Raw genomic sequence first — 16,604 nt, 5'->3', positions numbered from 1 at the left:
ATCACATATTCTGTAGAGCAGTCATCAAGTTTTAGGGCCATAGGATAGAGATGCTGTTTGGTATTAACCAATTTGCTTCTGAACAATGACAATACAGAAATAAGTGGGGTTTTTTTCAACTAGAGCATAACTTGTACAACTGAGAGCAGACACAGAACTGAAGAGCAGACAGTGCCCCATGTTCATGGCCCACAAGCCACATGTTCCAGTTGTGACAAAAGAAACAAACCAGAGACCATTGCCAGATGGTCAGTGCCAGATTTTGCTACAATTTTACCTAAGGCAGGTAGAAATGCTTGCCTGCACCAAAATTGAACCCCTGGTTTATCAAGAGAATGGATTCAACAGTAGAAGTCACAGCAGTGCTACAGACTCCCACTAGCTCAACTAACCCAGTTCTAAGCAGCTTAAAGCTGACAAGAAAGAGCGTTGCTGCAGTAAAGAATAACATTTCATTTAGATCAGTGCAAACAACAGTTTTAAGGACTTGTTCATGCTAAACATGAATTGGTACAGAAATTAACTGGCTTGCACTTACTGAATCCCTAATCAGAGGGAATTACAACCATCCTATTACTGGCTAGTATAATGCTCAAGTTCACTACCAAGCTGTACACACTTCCCCAAAATGCTTCTTTCAGACCTATTCCCTTGAAGGTATGAACTACAGTCTTGACAAGCTGCATTTCAGCACCTAGTAAATCACACTCCTGTTTACAGTAACGCCTACATAGCACTATAAAGCACCCACTCAACCCAAGCCTATGTGCTACAAGTAATAAGAGACTGTAACTGTTAGAGCTGCAGCAACAAAGTGTTCTTCAGCCATTCTTATGTCCAACCTGTGGTAAAGATCCAGTAACAAATCAGGAATTGGAGAGTCACAAGTCCCAGGCTTCGCTACAGAACAACATACCTTGTATACATACATGTAACTATACACAGTTAAGCAAAACAGGACAGCTGCCAACTTGTGAAAAACACACATGAGGTGTCAATTACATTTTTTGCTAGCAATCCCCTGAATACAAAGATTGCTACTACACAATTGGGAGACATGACAGCACATTTCTGTCACACAGCATAGTATGAAAGGCACTACTACAGGAGCATTGCTGGAGTGTAAAGGAGGCTTTCAGCTCTTAAATTCACTTGCTAAAAACGAGCGCTAGCTGAAACTACACTCACTACCTGGAAACAACAGCTATCAAAACCAGCTGTGCCACTGTAACACACCCACAGCAGCAGTCAGCAGTTTATTACAGCAGTCTACACGTTTATCACTAACTATGACCAGGCTGCCCTGACTGGGCTCAAAAATCCCACATTCTGGACATTAAAAAAAAAAAAACCCCAACCACCAAATAAAAAAACCAAAATCCACAAGCTTTTAAAGAGCTGAAAACCTAGTGATGTTACAGTCAGAAGTGTTGTGCAATGTGCACACTAGAAGAGTGAAAATGCAAAAAAACATTCTTTCTTTAGACAATGTTTTGTCACTTTGGATGATTAAAAGTAGCAAGGCATAGGAAATTCTGTTAATACAACCAAAACCCTGGATTAAACTGCAAATAGAGAAGTATCTAGTGCCATTTTCTATGCCATAACCAGCCCCACTGGCCTCCAACTGCTTCTCCAGTAGTCTCCCAGAGCTGAATGCTTGCTGTACACAGATGTCTCTAATAATTAGCAGCACCTATGTCAGCTCCAGACCTCTGTCTTTAAGCAACAGAACCCCACCCCAAATGAAATTTAAGAAAAGCTTACATAATGTTATTTTTAGAGGAAATCAGCTTAAAATCTTTTTTTAGTTTTAGTGAAGAAGTATAGTTCAGTGCCAAGAAGATGAAAGAGGTGGCAGAATCTAGACAAAAAGTGAGATTAAGAAAAAAATTCTTGTAGGAAACAGACTGTTGCAGGAAAAAATGTTTTTCAGGCATTTTAAAAATTTTTTTTCAGCTTTCTTGCTGATGCAAACATGCAGAAACACATGCTCCAGCTGCCATCAGAAAGCACTTACCCTACAAAAAGTCTGACACAGCTTGTGCACTGCCAGATTTCAGCTCGGGACATTGCTTTATACTAAAAAAAAAATTCATGTAACACTCAGAGCCCCAACTATTGCAGGATGAATAGGTGGAAGGTTAGAAAGTGTTTCACCAACTCAGAGTAACACGCCTACAAGAGCAGCAGCTGCTTTTGGAGGAACAGAGCACATGCCCGGAGGAGGTAGAGGAAAGGGAGGAACTCCTGCTTCACCTCTCCAATACCCACACCATGCCAAGGAGTCTGAACTTCCAGCTCTCCATAGTCAGTAGTTTGTCAAACAGCATTAATCCTGCAATGTACAATGCACAGTATTTTGCATTTCTCAAGAGTCATCTGAACTTTTGGGAAACATATCCCAAACTGAAGACTGCAAAATGGAAATACACCAAAGTGGATGTGGCACTCAGTGCCATGGTCCAGTTGAAAGGTGGTGATGGGTCAAAGGCTGGATTCTATGATTTTGGAGGCCTTTTCCAACCTATATGATTCTGTAATTTCTGTGAAAAATGAACTAGTGCTGGAAGGCAGGGGGAAAAGTCAATGTTAACTAGAAATAAATGCTCTTTTTTATCTTTACTCAACATGTTATATTTAGGTTAATGTATTTTATATTACTTCCCATATTTCATCAGTCAGTGATATACCCATTACTCACACATTCAATGAATGCTATATTTTTTATTATACTAAAATCACAAAATAAAACAATAAAGCAATGCTTTATGCTTTTTGCCATGCAATACTGGCAGAAACTAGCCATAATCAGCAGGAATAGCACCATTTTGATGAATTTCAATCCCTTTATGGCCATCACGGGGGATATTTATCACATACATGAGTCTTCAGCTGGGGATCTTGTCCACATCATAGAAGAAAAAGAAAAAAACAAGGCAAATAAAAAGCCCTCACCTGAACTCAGGACGATCCTACAGATCCAGCTATTTTATAGCAATACTCATTGCTACAGTCACCAATGTCTCAGCAAGTTAGAACTGCCAAGGAACCTGTATTCCCCTTTTAAGTTACAGTGAATAAGAAAGTGATACTAATTAAAGTCCAGACCATTGGCGACGTGTTCCAGGTTTATATCCATCTCATTACTGTTTACTGACCTACCCTGTGGTCAGGCAGACCACACCACATTAACAGAAACCACTGTACAAGAGTTAGCAAAACAGCACAGCTCCAACATCACAAGTATTTGTTTAACAGCAACTGGCTCACAGTCTTGTCATTCTACAAATTGGCCTTTCCTGAAGACAGTGGTTGGAAAAAAGAATGCATTTTTTATTGTAGATAGGTTTTATCTACATTTTTTCTCTTTTATACTGTTCACATTCCTTTAATGCCTTTCTGTTTTGGGTTTGATTAAAAAAAAGTAAATTAAAACAAAAGAGCTTTCTTCTGGTTGGTTTCTTCTCATGACGCCTTCACCGTCCTTCTCACACATATCATTCTCACTGCATTCTTCCTTATCCAGGTCAGCACAAGATTTATCCCAGGTACTAAAACTAGCCAAAATCCAACAGAGAAAGCACATTCCATTTTTGTGTGGAGAGAGAAGAGCAACTCCACTATATCTCCTCCTCGATTCTTTGTTCTAAGGTTATCCAGTCTTAAATACAATTAAATAAAACGCAAACCAACACAGCACAACATATCTGTAGCTATGGAAGAATGAGACAAGAGGAAAGCCCTGCTGGTGCCGCAGTTAATGGCACTGCTCCTTATGCACATGCCATGGCTGAGTTTTTTCTGTAGACCCTCTGCTGTCTTTGAAACAGCAAACAGACAACAGTCTCTTCATAGAGAAGAGCTCTTTCTCTGTTCCACTAGCCAGAGACCTATTTCATTTTGTTTGTAAGGAAAATGTCTTGGACTTCCCATTCCTTAGGAAATCAGGTTTTAAAAACAACCACAAACTTCAGAAACGATCTAGTGAATTTGTGTATAAATGAAGAAGTGGCCTACAGTCAAAGAGAAAGAATTTCTTTTTTTTTTCCTGGAAGGTGACCAAACAGGTTTATTCACAAGTGGTTTCCTCCAATTGCACGTTTTCCCCCCATGGCAGGAACACCAGCGTCTGCACCAATACTGAGCCAGCCAAGGGTGAAGTTAACAGCCAGCTGCTGTGAGATGGAATACAGGAGTGAACAAATGCTGCCCATCTCCACCAGACCCAAGAAATATGGGGGGTTTGCCCACATAAAGACGTACAAAAATGCTCACCTATGGGAATACTTTTCAAGCAGAACCAATTTCCCTTTCTAGTCCCCAGTACAGATTCACAAGGCATTGTGCCCGACAGCACTGAAAGGGTGCTACAGCTGCATCGGACAGAACACCTGCAAGCGACAAGACCAAAGCATCATCCTGCCCCTCTTCTTCACACCGCCCTCGTTCTTCAGAGTCTGCAGCAACTTCACATCCTGGGGGCTCTAGCCCATCCCATCAAGTGCGACTACAGACGGCCTATGCTTTCCCACAGCTCACGTCGGGAGCAAGGCAGCGTGACTGTTGTGCAAGATTTGACATCTCAGTAAGTCAGGCAAGGAGCTCCAACCATGTAATGGGAACCACTCATCTCCCCGGGCTGCTGAAACAGCCGCTGGCCCCCGTGCCTACCTACTCCTCCCTGAGCTCGCCTTCGCGCTTCGCCTCCCTGTAACCTCCCCAGCTCAGTCCGAGCAGTTTCACTCAGGACGGTGCCAAGGCCACCAACCACCGCCGCCCCGCGCGCCCCCCGCGACGTGCCGGGGCGCACGCGCGCCGCCCGCGGGCCGCCCCGCCCCCGGCCGAGGGGCCCCGCTCCGCCCCCGCCCAGCCCGCCGGCCTCTGGCACCCAGGGGGTACCGGCGCCGCTTCCCGCGAAAGGCGCTCCCGGCAGCCCAGCCCCATCTCATAGGTGGCGTCGGCCACGCCCCCACGGGGGGCCGGTCTCCGGGAGCGCGACGGCTTAGGGAGCAGCGGCAGCTGCCCGGGGCCAGGCTTCACCCGACCCTTCCCGGCTGGAGAGCCCGGATGGCGCTCGGTCCCTTTAACGACTCCCCCGGTCAGGTGACCGCCGGCCGCTACCCACTGCCCGCGCCCCCGCCCGCTCGCGCTCCTGGACGGCGCGGCGAGGGGAGCGCGCGGCCGCCGGTCCCGGTCCCGTCCCGCGCGCGACCCCCTCGCCTCAAACGCGGGCGCGGCGGCAGCGCGCGGACAGGCGGCGCGCGGGCGCGTGATTGGGCGGCCGCCGCGCTCACGTGACGCGCGCACGCCTCGCGCCACCTCGAGTGAAAAAGTTCCAAGGAAGGAGGGGGGGGCGGCTCTTACCTGACTCCGCGCGCCGCCGGCTCCGCGCGCCGCTCGGCAACGCCCCGGCCCACGCGGCCCTCGCCCGCCACGCGCGACCTCCTGCCGTCCTCATTGGCCGCCGCGGCCTATCACGTGGGCGGCGCGCGTTCCCCGGCCCCTTTCCCTGACTTCCCTCCCGCCCCCGCGAGGCCGGTACCGGAGCGCGGCCGTGCGGGCGGAGCGCGGCCGTGCGGGCGGAGCGCGGCCGTGCGGGCGGAGCGCGGGGGGCGGCGGGGGCCGGCGGCGGCCGCGCGGTGCAGCTGCCTCGCGACGCCCCGCCAGCGCCGCGCCGCCGATTGGCCGGAGCCGCCCGCAGACGCAGTTCCGCTCCTCGGGCGCCGCCGGCCACGCCCTTTCCGCCCCTCCCCCGGCCGTGCGCGAGGGATAACACGCCGCTCGCGCGTGGGGCCGCGCGGGAGCGCCTCCGGTGGCCGTGGCGCGCGCGCGCGCTTCCCGAGGGTTCCCACGGGCACGCCGGGCCCGGGCCTGCGGCGCGCTCCTCCCGCCGCACCGCACGGCCCTCGGCCGCCCGCACCGCCTTCCGCCACTCCTCGCCTGTCCTCCGCTTTCCGCCCCGCAGCATTTGTAAAGCACGGAACAGGGGTTCGTGTGCGCGGGGTGCGATGTCCTGGCGACGCTGCGATGCTGGGGTTCAAAAGGATTTCTCACGCTGTGGATGGTGCTGCCGCTCGCACAAGGCTCCCGGGCCCGGCAGAACTCCCGGGGACGGGAGTCTTTGTCGAGCGCCCTCGGATCTGCATTCACCGATCCCCGAGTTACCTGGAATATACCTGAGGCTGCGTGTGAGCCGAAAGGGTTAAATAAAGTCCCCTCAGCATAGGGGTGTATTCACTATGACTCCTGAATATAGCAGCCCTGCATGGTTAGGGAAAAGGTGGTTCTGGAAATTCTTACCCAGAAAGTCTATATTTGGTATACAGTGAAATGATGCAATAAGTGTCGAAGGAAAAAAAAAAACCATAACCCCCCCCGCCCTGAGCTCTGGGCAACCTGGGTGTGTGCAGGTTGGCTGAATTGTGTGGCAATTGCAACCAAGGGCCATACCTGCATCAATGAGGAGGGCCAGGCCTCTTGTGCAGTCTTGAAAAATAATTTCAGGTTGGCTAGGGTAAAGGCAGATCACATGTCATGGAAACTAATTCAAAAATTAAACAAAAGCTGGTGGTAGGCAGCACCATGAGGTAGCCCTGGGCTGAAATGTCTGTGTTGGAGGTCTTGGCCTCAAAAGGTGCTCAGTCATCGCAGCAATGTGCATTCCCTGGGCATTGTGACATTACTGAGAATGTGTGACAGTACGGCTGGGGAATCCATGAGGGATGTAAAAAGGGAACTGTCTAATTAGACATAGATTTATACTTCTGCAAAATTGAACTTCATGTTGAATTGATACCAGATTGAGTGGTTGGTTCTCAGATCACTGAGAAGCTCAAAGATACCCTCCTTCACGCCTTAGATAAGTACATTTGAGGAATCTGTATACAAAGGTTACAGATATATTAGCTGGTACATACGCTAAACTTTTGTTGGGCTTTTACAATCTTACAGCCGAAGTTCAGAAGGGTTTGGGTGTCAATGGGTGGGCTTAGGTGGGCTTAGGACCTTTCTTTTTGGAATTTCTGGGCTGATTGAAGGATAGCTTCTTTGAAATTCCTTCTGCTTATAAGGGATGAAGTGCCCAATTCCCAGCTGCAGGATCTGCTTTAGTTAATAGGCCAAACAGAGGAAACATCACCTAAATAAAATTTACTGTTCGACAGTAACTGTAATGATGTTGCAAACATATAAAAGGATAAAGAAGTTATGCCAAGGCAATCAAAGATATTGGAGTTTTGGAAAAATAAAAGATAACACATGTTATCATACATGTAAGTCTCATCATCTCTCACGGGGAAAAGACATTATGACTAGAGTTTTGAAGGAAACCTGATGGTTTATCAGAGAAATGAGCCAACTGCATGTTACAGCTTAAAAAAAAGAAAGTGTTATTTTGGTCTGTAAGTGCAAAAAATAACCGTTATTGGAAAAAGATCTCATAACTGCTGTGTTGATGGAGTTCTTATGCAAGTTAGAATGGGAAATCTTAACTTTTAAAATGTATACATCATTTGAAGCAGAGATGCCCAAATTACAAGTGAGATTTTGGACAAAAATCCTTTTATTTGTTGGCTGTTTTTGTTTTGTTTTGTCTTGAAAGCAAAGTATTTGGAAACTAAAGTTCATTAGAGACTGAAGAACCTTAAATAAGCAAGAAAAATAATTATCCTCCTCTCCCCCTCCTTTCCCTTCTGAATAAAACCTTTAAAAGGGGGAAGTGGAGAAAGAAAAGTCAGTACCTGTTCTTCCAGGGGCGTGTTTGCCCAGGGACCACACTGCTCTTCAAGGTCATCTGTTTACCCAGAGGCTCCCACTCACTGTCCCAGTTCTCTCCACCCTCCTGTTCACACATCGTTCCCTGGGCCTCTTCCCTTCGCTTGAAATCAACACCCAACTTTTTCAGTCCTTCCATCCCCACCCATCCCATTAACAGTGGTAAAATGGGCCTGGAAATCCAATAGGAGTGTTCCCACTGAGGAGCATATTTAGGAAATAAAGGCTTTAGAAAACTGAGCAGAAACAGGCATATCCTTTTATAAGAAGAAATTATGCAGGTTTTGAGTGGGCTGAGCTCGTGGGAGGAAGGAAGTGTGATACAAAGAGAAAGGGTGGTGCTAAATCTGGTCTATGCCTAAGGCTGGCATTTTATTGCCAAACTCATTACCTGCTCTGTTTGTTCCCGATGACTGTAGAAATCAAACCCCTATAAACAAATTTGTTCTTCCATTAATAATATCCATTTATAATTAATCAAGATGTAAAAATAATTACATTTAAACAACAATAATTGCATTTAACAACCATCACCGTGCTTATGTTTGAAGTATGTTATTTAAATGCTTTAATCAGTCACTCAAAACCTGCAAAATGTCAGATTAAGGATGCAGCTTCCTGGGCACTGAGCGAGTCAGGATCATATGAAGAAAATAATGTGTGAATTTTTCAAAAAATCAGCATTACACACGTGGGAACCAGATAAAGACTGCTGAGATAATTGTGGAGCTGACATTTACTAGTTTTGCAGCATGGATTTTGCATTCCAAATAATGATCTTATTTCAATACATGGGAAGGATTCATTGATGGTGGTTGCTTTCTAAGAGTTTCCCTTGGTTACATTGGAGCAGCTGCTATTGTGCACCCTCGTTACAATTTAAACCTGAACCTTCCCTTTACACTGGTCACCAGGGCTGCAGAGTGTAATTGTACAGCAAGAAAAGTTCTTGTCTCCAAAGCCAGAGGCCAAGAATCAGGTACTGGGGTTGGAGAGATAAGGTTGGGAGGAAAGCATGTCCAGTTTTTCTTAAATAATTCGACAAGGAAAAATGGCAGGCAAAGCAGAAGACCTGCCCCTAGCTTTACAGCTATTTTTGTTTCACAGATGTGATAAAGCCCCACAAGAGCTCATCGAGGTCTCCAGACTGCTCCCCTTTGCAGCCTTCCTTCTTATGTCTTCCTGTCTCTGGACATTCGCAGGAGCTTGTGCTTCTGAGGCTGGGCTTCTACTCTCTCTTTTGTAGAAGACTGCCAAGTCTTCTTCTTCACAGGGATCGTCCCAGCTTCTCTCCACAAGGGCCAGGGACAGTTGCGACCTCCGAATTCTCAAGCCGTTGCCTTCCCCAGCCCTAAGAAGGCAGGGCTGGAACAAGGCTGCGCTTCAGCTCCTCACCCTCAGTCCTTCTACACAGAGCTGCGAGACCTGCGGCAGCACCCACAGGAGGGGAGCTGCTGGCGCCGGCGCGTCTCTGCATTTCACTCCTGGCACGGTGTTTACGGAACGCAGAAACCCCCTGGGAATGCATCCGTGATGAGACGCTGGGACCTGGCTTTCTTGCTGTAGGCGAATTCCTGACGGGCACAGGGTTCCTTTGGGATCTGGCCAAAGACCATCGCTCGCCGAAGGAGCAGCCCCGAATCTCCCCGGCGGAGCTCTCCCACCTCGCTGTCTTTCCAACTGCTTTGTGTGCCGCAGTTTTGGCTCTTCTGCTGCTACAAACCCAGCCGAGCCCCGTCTTTTTCCTTCCTTTTCCCGTTCGGAAGGGACCGCAGCCTAACAAACCCTTTCCTGCCCGAATGGTTCAAACCCACCGGCCCCAGTTCTTGGGCTGCCCCTTCCTCAGGGTGACGGGCGACACCGCACCGGAGGGGTTCAGCCTTTCCCCCCGCAAGCCCCGAGGAAGGAGGCTGCCGGCGCAGCTGCCGGGGTCACATCGCTGTCCCAGCGCCATCGACCTGAGCCCCGCTGGTAAATGGGGGCGGCGGCCGGGGCACAAACCTGCCCTGGAGTGCTGGGGGGGAACGGCGTGCCAGGGGCGGGGGCTGCGCTGCGCCCCGGGGCCCCCGGGCGGGCGCGGTGCCTCCATCGCCACGGCCCACAGCGCCTTCGTGACCGCGCACACGCCGCGGGAACACGAACGCTGGTGGCTCGTCATCCCCATGAGCACGGAGCTGCCCCGGAGCCCTGGATGGAAGCTCCAGCTGCAAACCCCTGGCACACGTCTGCCAGCAGCGGTGCCAAAGCAGCTGCGGCACGGAGGCACCCGATGCCAGCGCTCCCGGCTGAACTTCCCGACAGCACCCAAGCCTCTCCTTGGCTCCTAGAATTATTTCCTTTTAAACTGAAAAAGCTGGTGATTTCTCAGATATGTGAAGCCAGTAGTTCTCATGCTGCAACATCCTCATTTAAAGCAGTTTTGAGAGCCGCAAACGATGTTACAGATCTAACAGAGAGACTCTGCCCGTGCCCTGTAGCCTCTCCCGGTGAAAGGAGACATGAAGCAAGCACAGCTTATCCCTCCTGCAAGGGGCAGAGCTCTGCCCCTGCAGCCCAGACTGCCACTGGCATACTGGGGCCAAGGCCTGGAACCTTCCCCAAAGCAGGAGGCCTACCCCGTGGGTAACAGAGAGGAAGGAAAAGGGAGAGAGTGGAGTGAGGGAAAGGGAAGAGGCAGGCACCAGGCGCTGGGGCTCTGCTCAGAGGGGGAGCAGTGGGGTCACAGGTTTTCTGGGTGGGTTGGAAACCATTCTTAGACTGTTGCGGACCATCTAGAGGCTCCCACACATGGGCAAAGCTTTTGCCCTCCCCAAGGGTGTCTGAGTGGTCAACAGCAGGTGAGGGGATCCCAAGGTATTGGCTGTTCCACTTGAGCATGAGGGCACCCTCTCCTATCCCCTGTCTCCTGGCCCCAGCAGCACTGCCCAGGCAGGACTATGCAACAGGGTGGACAGTTTTGCCATCCAAAGCAACTGGCTGCCCTAAGCACTTGTCTGCTACCCACATCCTACCTCTGAGGCTGCTGCAAAGGAAGACTAAACTTCCTGAGGCAGACATGCAATAGCCAGAGACCAGCTCAGACACCTGCAGCAGAGCACCAGCTCTCAGAGCCTTGCCTAAGGCAAGGAAGCCTGCTCAAAAAGCTACAGCTGCATCAGTGAGCAGTGCAGTCAGAGCACGGTCACAGACCAAAGCAGCTGGCATTCGCTTGTGCTGTGCCCATCTGGGCAGGGATTGTTTCCTCAGTCCAGCTCCTCACCAGGTCTGGGCACTGGCAGCCCTTGGGCAGCCTGTGAGCAGAAGTTGCATTCTCACAGCCCATCTCCCAGCATGGCCTCAGTCAAAATCCCCCCGTGCAGTGTGAGGAGGGACTGTCAGGACATTCACTATGAGCGCAGCATCCTGATCTAAAGGAAGGACATGCTAAGGTGTCCAGGTGTCCACCTCAAGCCAGCGTTCTCATCTTATGTATTTCACTGAAATGGTTCCAGAGAAACTACTAAAATGGCACAAATAAAGCAATCATCAAATGTGCAGTTTCTTCATAGATGTTGCTGATAAACAACATAACCACATCACAAAACTGCACAAGCAGCCTAGGGCGCAAACAAGCAACGAACTCAGCATGGTCTGAGAGCTGGCACTTGAAGAGGTTTCTGCATCCCTCCCAAGCCTGCTTTATAGGGCAGCTCACCAATCTACATCCAGAAATCTCATCGGGTTTTGCATGCTGAATGTCAATGCAAGCAAAAATTACTAGTTTGGGGCCAAATTCTCATTTCAGTTGCTTCCTGTAGTTTTGCAGGAGTCAATAGGTATAACTGAGCAGAGGTAAAGTCTGGCCAGGAAAATCTTAGACCACATGGAGCCAGAATATAGAATTTTCTCTCGCTCAGCAATCTGCTACTCTTTGACAGCTGAATCATGATAAAAAACATTCAGAAACATAAGCAGGATTACCCTCCACTGTTCACCAGCAAGGTCATTAAGCAGTAAATCACTGAGGTGTCTCAAGAAATGTGCCTGATGCCAAGGACCCTTAGAACAGTTCAGTGGCATGGTGGCAAAGATCCTGAGTTGGTCAACAAGGGGAAGGATTTGGCTGGTCACACACAGCATCCTTGTGAGTGTAAGTGCTAGCGGGGATCACGGGCTGCTGGTGGTGCTGGGGCTGCCCCAAGCCACGCAGGATGGCTGTTCTCAGTCTGAGTTGGGGCAGGGACAGGAAGGAGAGTGTGGCCATAGGGAGGCATTGAAATTGCATTTGTGGGATGCAAAATAGGATTTCATGGCTGAGCAGGCAGCAGGCAGAGCTGCAGGGGAAACAGAACTTGCTGGGAAAGGTTTCCGCTATAGCTCTGCAGTTCATTAAATTACTTCAGCATTCTGAAGGGCCTATGTTCATCTGCCTTTATGGGCATTTTTCTTAGGATTGTAAACAATGAATGTGAGGGATTTTAAAAATCAGGCAAAGTCTGCTGTTACACGAGTCTCAAGAGCAGCTCCAATTCGCTCTGTAGGAAAGGGGAGTGGCATTTCTGAGACACAAATGTCATGCTAGAGACTACAAAATGTCCCCAGCTGGCACATTATCCCACCTCTGCTCTCTCTGAGCTGTCCTGGCTCTCTCTGGAGCAGACAACACTGGCTCGCTGGCCAGTCCTCAGCAGCTGGCCCTGGGGGTGCCAAACTGAATTGATCCCCAAACTTCCTCAGGAGTGCTCACTTCAGGCTGCCCTGGGCTTTTCTGTGCATGAGGGATCCCACTACCAAGGCCTGCTCCTGGTTCCAGCATCCTCCCTGTAAGCAAAAGCTCAAGTGGAAAGAAACTGTGGTAACAGAAGCCATTGTCTGTGGGTTCATCTGTACCGAGGGAAAGGCATGTTGTGCCCTTTACCACACCTGGTGAAAACAAGGCAGTGCCTTGCTTCCATCTGTGCTAGCAGGTCCAGGAAAAGACTTGTGGGAGAGACAGATACACCTCATCCTGCTACTGCATGGCAAGACCACAGAAAGCCTTGTCTTCTTTAAGATTTAATCTCCATTTGCACTAATGTTCAGTGTAATGTGCCCAGAACAGCTTTTTCTTTATTTGCTAAATTCAGTGTCAGTGATGCTCTCTGAGCTGCTTACTGAGAAAATAAATCCATTAATTTTTTTCTCATGAAATTTTAGAGCCTTTCTGGAACAAAGGAAAGCACATATTTTCTACATTCACAGATTCCTGATAAACAGGCAAGCTGTAAAGCACGATGTTGAATTCTTGCCAGCCTTGTGACGGCATCATCCCCTGGACTTCCGTGAGCTGCTGCGCAGTGCCCCTGCTGTGGGATCAGCATCAGGGCTCAGCAGTGCTACATAATGCTTCAGCAGCTGAACAGGCTCCAGGAAGAAAACCAACGTCATCCCAGCAGATCATCTTCACCCAGGAAAGGTCAGGGCACAGTATATAGGCAGACCGGGTGCATTTCCAGGTTACATACCACATCCTTCCCTCAGTTGTGCTATTTTTATGCCAGAAATCAAGCTCTGACGATCTCAGTGCCTTTCTCATAGATTTACACACTATCAGCAATGAGTGGTTCAGAGCTGCAGTGCAGGAGGCCTCTGGGATGAGGTCTGCTCCACTGAGGCTACAGTGGTCAAGTGTGTGAGTATAAATCCCCCAAAAAACTCCCTATGGGCCAACTGTGTCTCTAGTTCCAGCACTGCAGCTCCCTACCCTACAGCTTGACAGAGCTCAGCAGACTGGCACTATTTCGTAGAGTATATTAAGAAAGGAAACAGAGAAATACCAAGCCGTGCTAATTTCTGCCATAAATGAATAGGTTCAGCCCCTCTCATTTGGATCCTTGCCTGATGATGATGCCTGCAGAAAAATCCACTGACCAGTAGGGCAGCAGCCCTGACCAATTTCAGTGGTGACCCAGGGAGACTTCATCAATAGGGGGAAAATATGGGAAAGATTTCACGTAGTGAGCCTGATCATTGCCTCAGGTACAGGCCAGCATATCAGCTTCAATGGAAGTGCATTGGCGTAATTGGGAGTGTTGGCAGACAAGCTGGAGTGAATCAGACAGGGGGGAGGGAGTGTGAGAAGTCACCGGCTGTTTGCTCTGCCAGAGATTTCCACCCCCTCAGCAGTGCTGGTAGAAACATGTGCCTGTGCCTCATCCTCTTCTGTGCATCATCAGCTCTATCTTCACTACCTTCAGCAGCACCAGCACTGCTGGCCCCACTTACAGCAGAGAGGGAGCAAACAAATATTGAGGAGAGGGTCTTAAACTGCCTCCACTGCCTGATGACATGCTAAGCCTTGAAGCTCAGATTTGACACAGGTTTTTTTTACTTTGCAGGGTTTCTAGCAACAGCTAAATGTCTGCTTCTTTCTGGAATGCAGTCTGGGTCCCCTGCATAAGCCCCAAGTTTGCATCTTCTTTTGCCCTTAAACCCTGCAGCTCAGGTACAAGGTTCATGGTCACCAAAGGGTGTTAGAGTGCAGTCCCTCCTCATAGGCCCCACCACATGCCTGCACAGTATCTCTGCTCCTCTCTCTCTTTGTGTATCTTTATGTAAGAAGAAGGATTCTGCAGACAAATAACAACAGGAAATGTATTAATTAGCTCTGAACCTTGCCTGATGTTGGGGAGGCATGCTGCTTTACATCTTCTAGCAATGTGAACCTTGGGGGCTTTTAGCTTCTTTAAAGGTAATTTAATAAGAAAGAACAGTGAGGGGCAGCAGTGAGTGACCAAAGAGCTCTCTGCTCTGGCTAGCACCATGTCACACAAGCAAAAGTCGCTGTCACAGAGGCATTCATTCATTGGCAGAACAGAAGTAGAGAGGCAGCAGCAATCTCCCACGCAGCTCAGGTAATGACAGGGTAGCAGCCAGGATCACTGTCTTATATATTAACTAAGAAAGCAGAGACCTTCTGAATTTGCTGCAGTAACTGCTGTGTTGCAGTGTTCATTCTGCTTCTCTCCAGTGACCTGCCATTTCTGTCAGCTCCCCTTTTCTGTCACCTTTCCTGGCACTGTATGTTTATCAGCATGTACTGCAATCTCCTGTACTCCTGCTGGATAGTTTATGCATGCAAGACCTCTTTCCTCATCACGAATTTGTGTTTCCTTACACCACATGCTGGCAAGAGCCAGCTCCTATAAAGACTCTTCTGGAAACTAGTCCAGTCCCATAAAATCTATACTGAACTGAACAAAGCTTAAATCAACAAGTGCCATCTGTTTCCTGGGGGTCTCACATTTCTTTCAGTTCTATTTCAAGCCAGTGAAAAGAAACTGGAGGAAACAAAAGCTGTTTAGATACTTTCTGTGCTGCTGAAATACCTGTTCCCTAATTTCAGTCCTACTGTCAAATATAACCAAACGATGTTCCATTTCACCTGACTGCAGTTGGGAGTGACTTGGCTTGGTATGCCTCAAGCTGGAGGATCCATGGAGTAATTAGGAAGTGAGGAGTCAATCATCTTTGTTGTTGCTAGACCTCAGTGCAGTGACTGAGGTCTGATTCATACTGACACTCAATTCCCTTTATATGACAGAAAATGCAATCAAAACTCCTGTCCACTGGTCTTTTCTGTTCTTGGATGAAGTAATTGATTTCTAGCTCTGTTTCCCATGGTAACAAGGCTCTCTGATCATCGGCTGCATGTGTTGGCCCTAACAGCTTTTGAATCCTCTGCTTTATTTCAGCCAAATGCGATGGCAAGATTGAGGTCTGAAGGATAATTAAGTTCCTACAAGTTTTCTGAAAAAAATCTGCATGTGGCAGACCCTATTACTTCCACATCAGTACCTTCACTGCAGATGGAAATTCAGTGAGTATCGGATACCAGAGACTCCACCAAGGGAAAAGGTCTTGTAAGAATCTTAACTAGGGGCCATCTTCACCTAGAGGTTGCAATCACCCATTGGATCCAAATCCACAGGAATCCAGTGTTTGTAGAACAACTTGCTATTTTAAGGGAGCAGGTGTGAAATTACAAATAAGTATGAAATTAGGACTGCCTATGAGGGTTCCTCACAGAAATCCCTGGTAAAAAATAAGAGGATTTGCAAAAGCTGGTGATTGTTGAGCATCAGAGGAGGATGAATACTGCCAGCAATATATAGGATGCAAATCAGGAAAATATCTATGCACAAATACTGTTCCCTTCACTGTCAGCGAGACTCAGATTTTTACTCTAAATTAATTGTATTTCACTTCTAGAGAGTGTTTTAACACAGTCAAGACTTCAACACTTCCCTCCTAACACAGGTCAAGAAGGAAGGTGGCTGGTTTCAGGGTAGCTGTGCAGTAGCTCCAGAATATATCCATGCACTCACTGCAAGCATCTGCTGAGCTGTCAGCCCTGAACACACCGACCAGGTACTGGAGCATCCCCGTTATCTGCAGGCTGAGCTGCCAGCACAGCCCAGTCTGAGGCTCATCAGTGAGCCCTGGCACTGCAGGAGACGGGGCCAGGGGCATTCTCCTCCTCCACTGACTGCTCCTGCACAACACCGGCGGTGCTGTGAGCTTCTGCTGTGCTCTTGCTCCGTGCTGTGGGGCCACACTGCCTCACAACTTAGCTGGCAACTGCCTTGTGTGGCTTGAGCCACAAAAAGGAGACCCCGTCTCATCCTTAGGGAGGTGTGGACGAAGGAGTGTGGTCAGGCTTACCCATATGGGACACAAGTTGCTTCAGCATAAATGTGCAGGTGTTGGACATCCCACTGCCCCAGCAGACCGGGCAAGGGCTGCTGCTTGGGAAGATGGGAGTCTGCACTGTTGTACTGGGGGTGGTGGGAAAAAAGGGTGGCTGTGGG

At 48.9% G+C, this 16,604-nt stretch overlaps 1 protein-coding gene across 8 annotated transcripts in view; it reads right to left on the bottom strand.

Moving 5' to 3' along the window:
- Positions 1-5,502, bottom strand: part of MGA (MAX dimerization protein MGA) — a 60,418-nt gene extending 54,916 nt beyond the window's left edge. For all 8 annotated transcript variants that reach the window (XR_010080541.1, XM_063398568.1, XM_063398574.1 and 5 more), the window contains exon 1: positions 5,368-5,502. The gene's annotated coding sequence lies outside the window, so the exon portion shown is untranslated. The remainder of the gene's footprint in view (positions 1-5,367) is intronic.
- Between the last annotated feature and the right edge of the window lie 11,102 nt (positions 5,503-16,604).

Source organism: Prinia subflava, chromosome 5 (assembly GCF_021018805.1).
Source record: "Prinia subflava isolate CZ2003 ecotype Zambia chromosome 5, Cam_Psub_1.2, whole genome shotgun sequence".
Classification (NCBI taxonomy): Eukaryota; Metazoa; Chordata; class Aves; order Passeriformes; family Cisticolidae; genus Prinia; species Prinia subflava.
The sequence above is the reverse complement of the archived record's forward strand: the minus strand, read 5'-3'. Positions and strand labels throughout refer to the sequence as shown.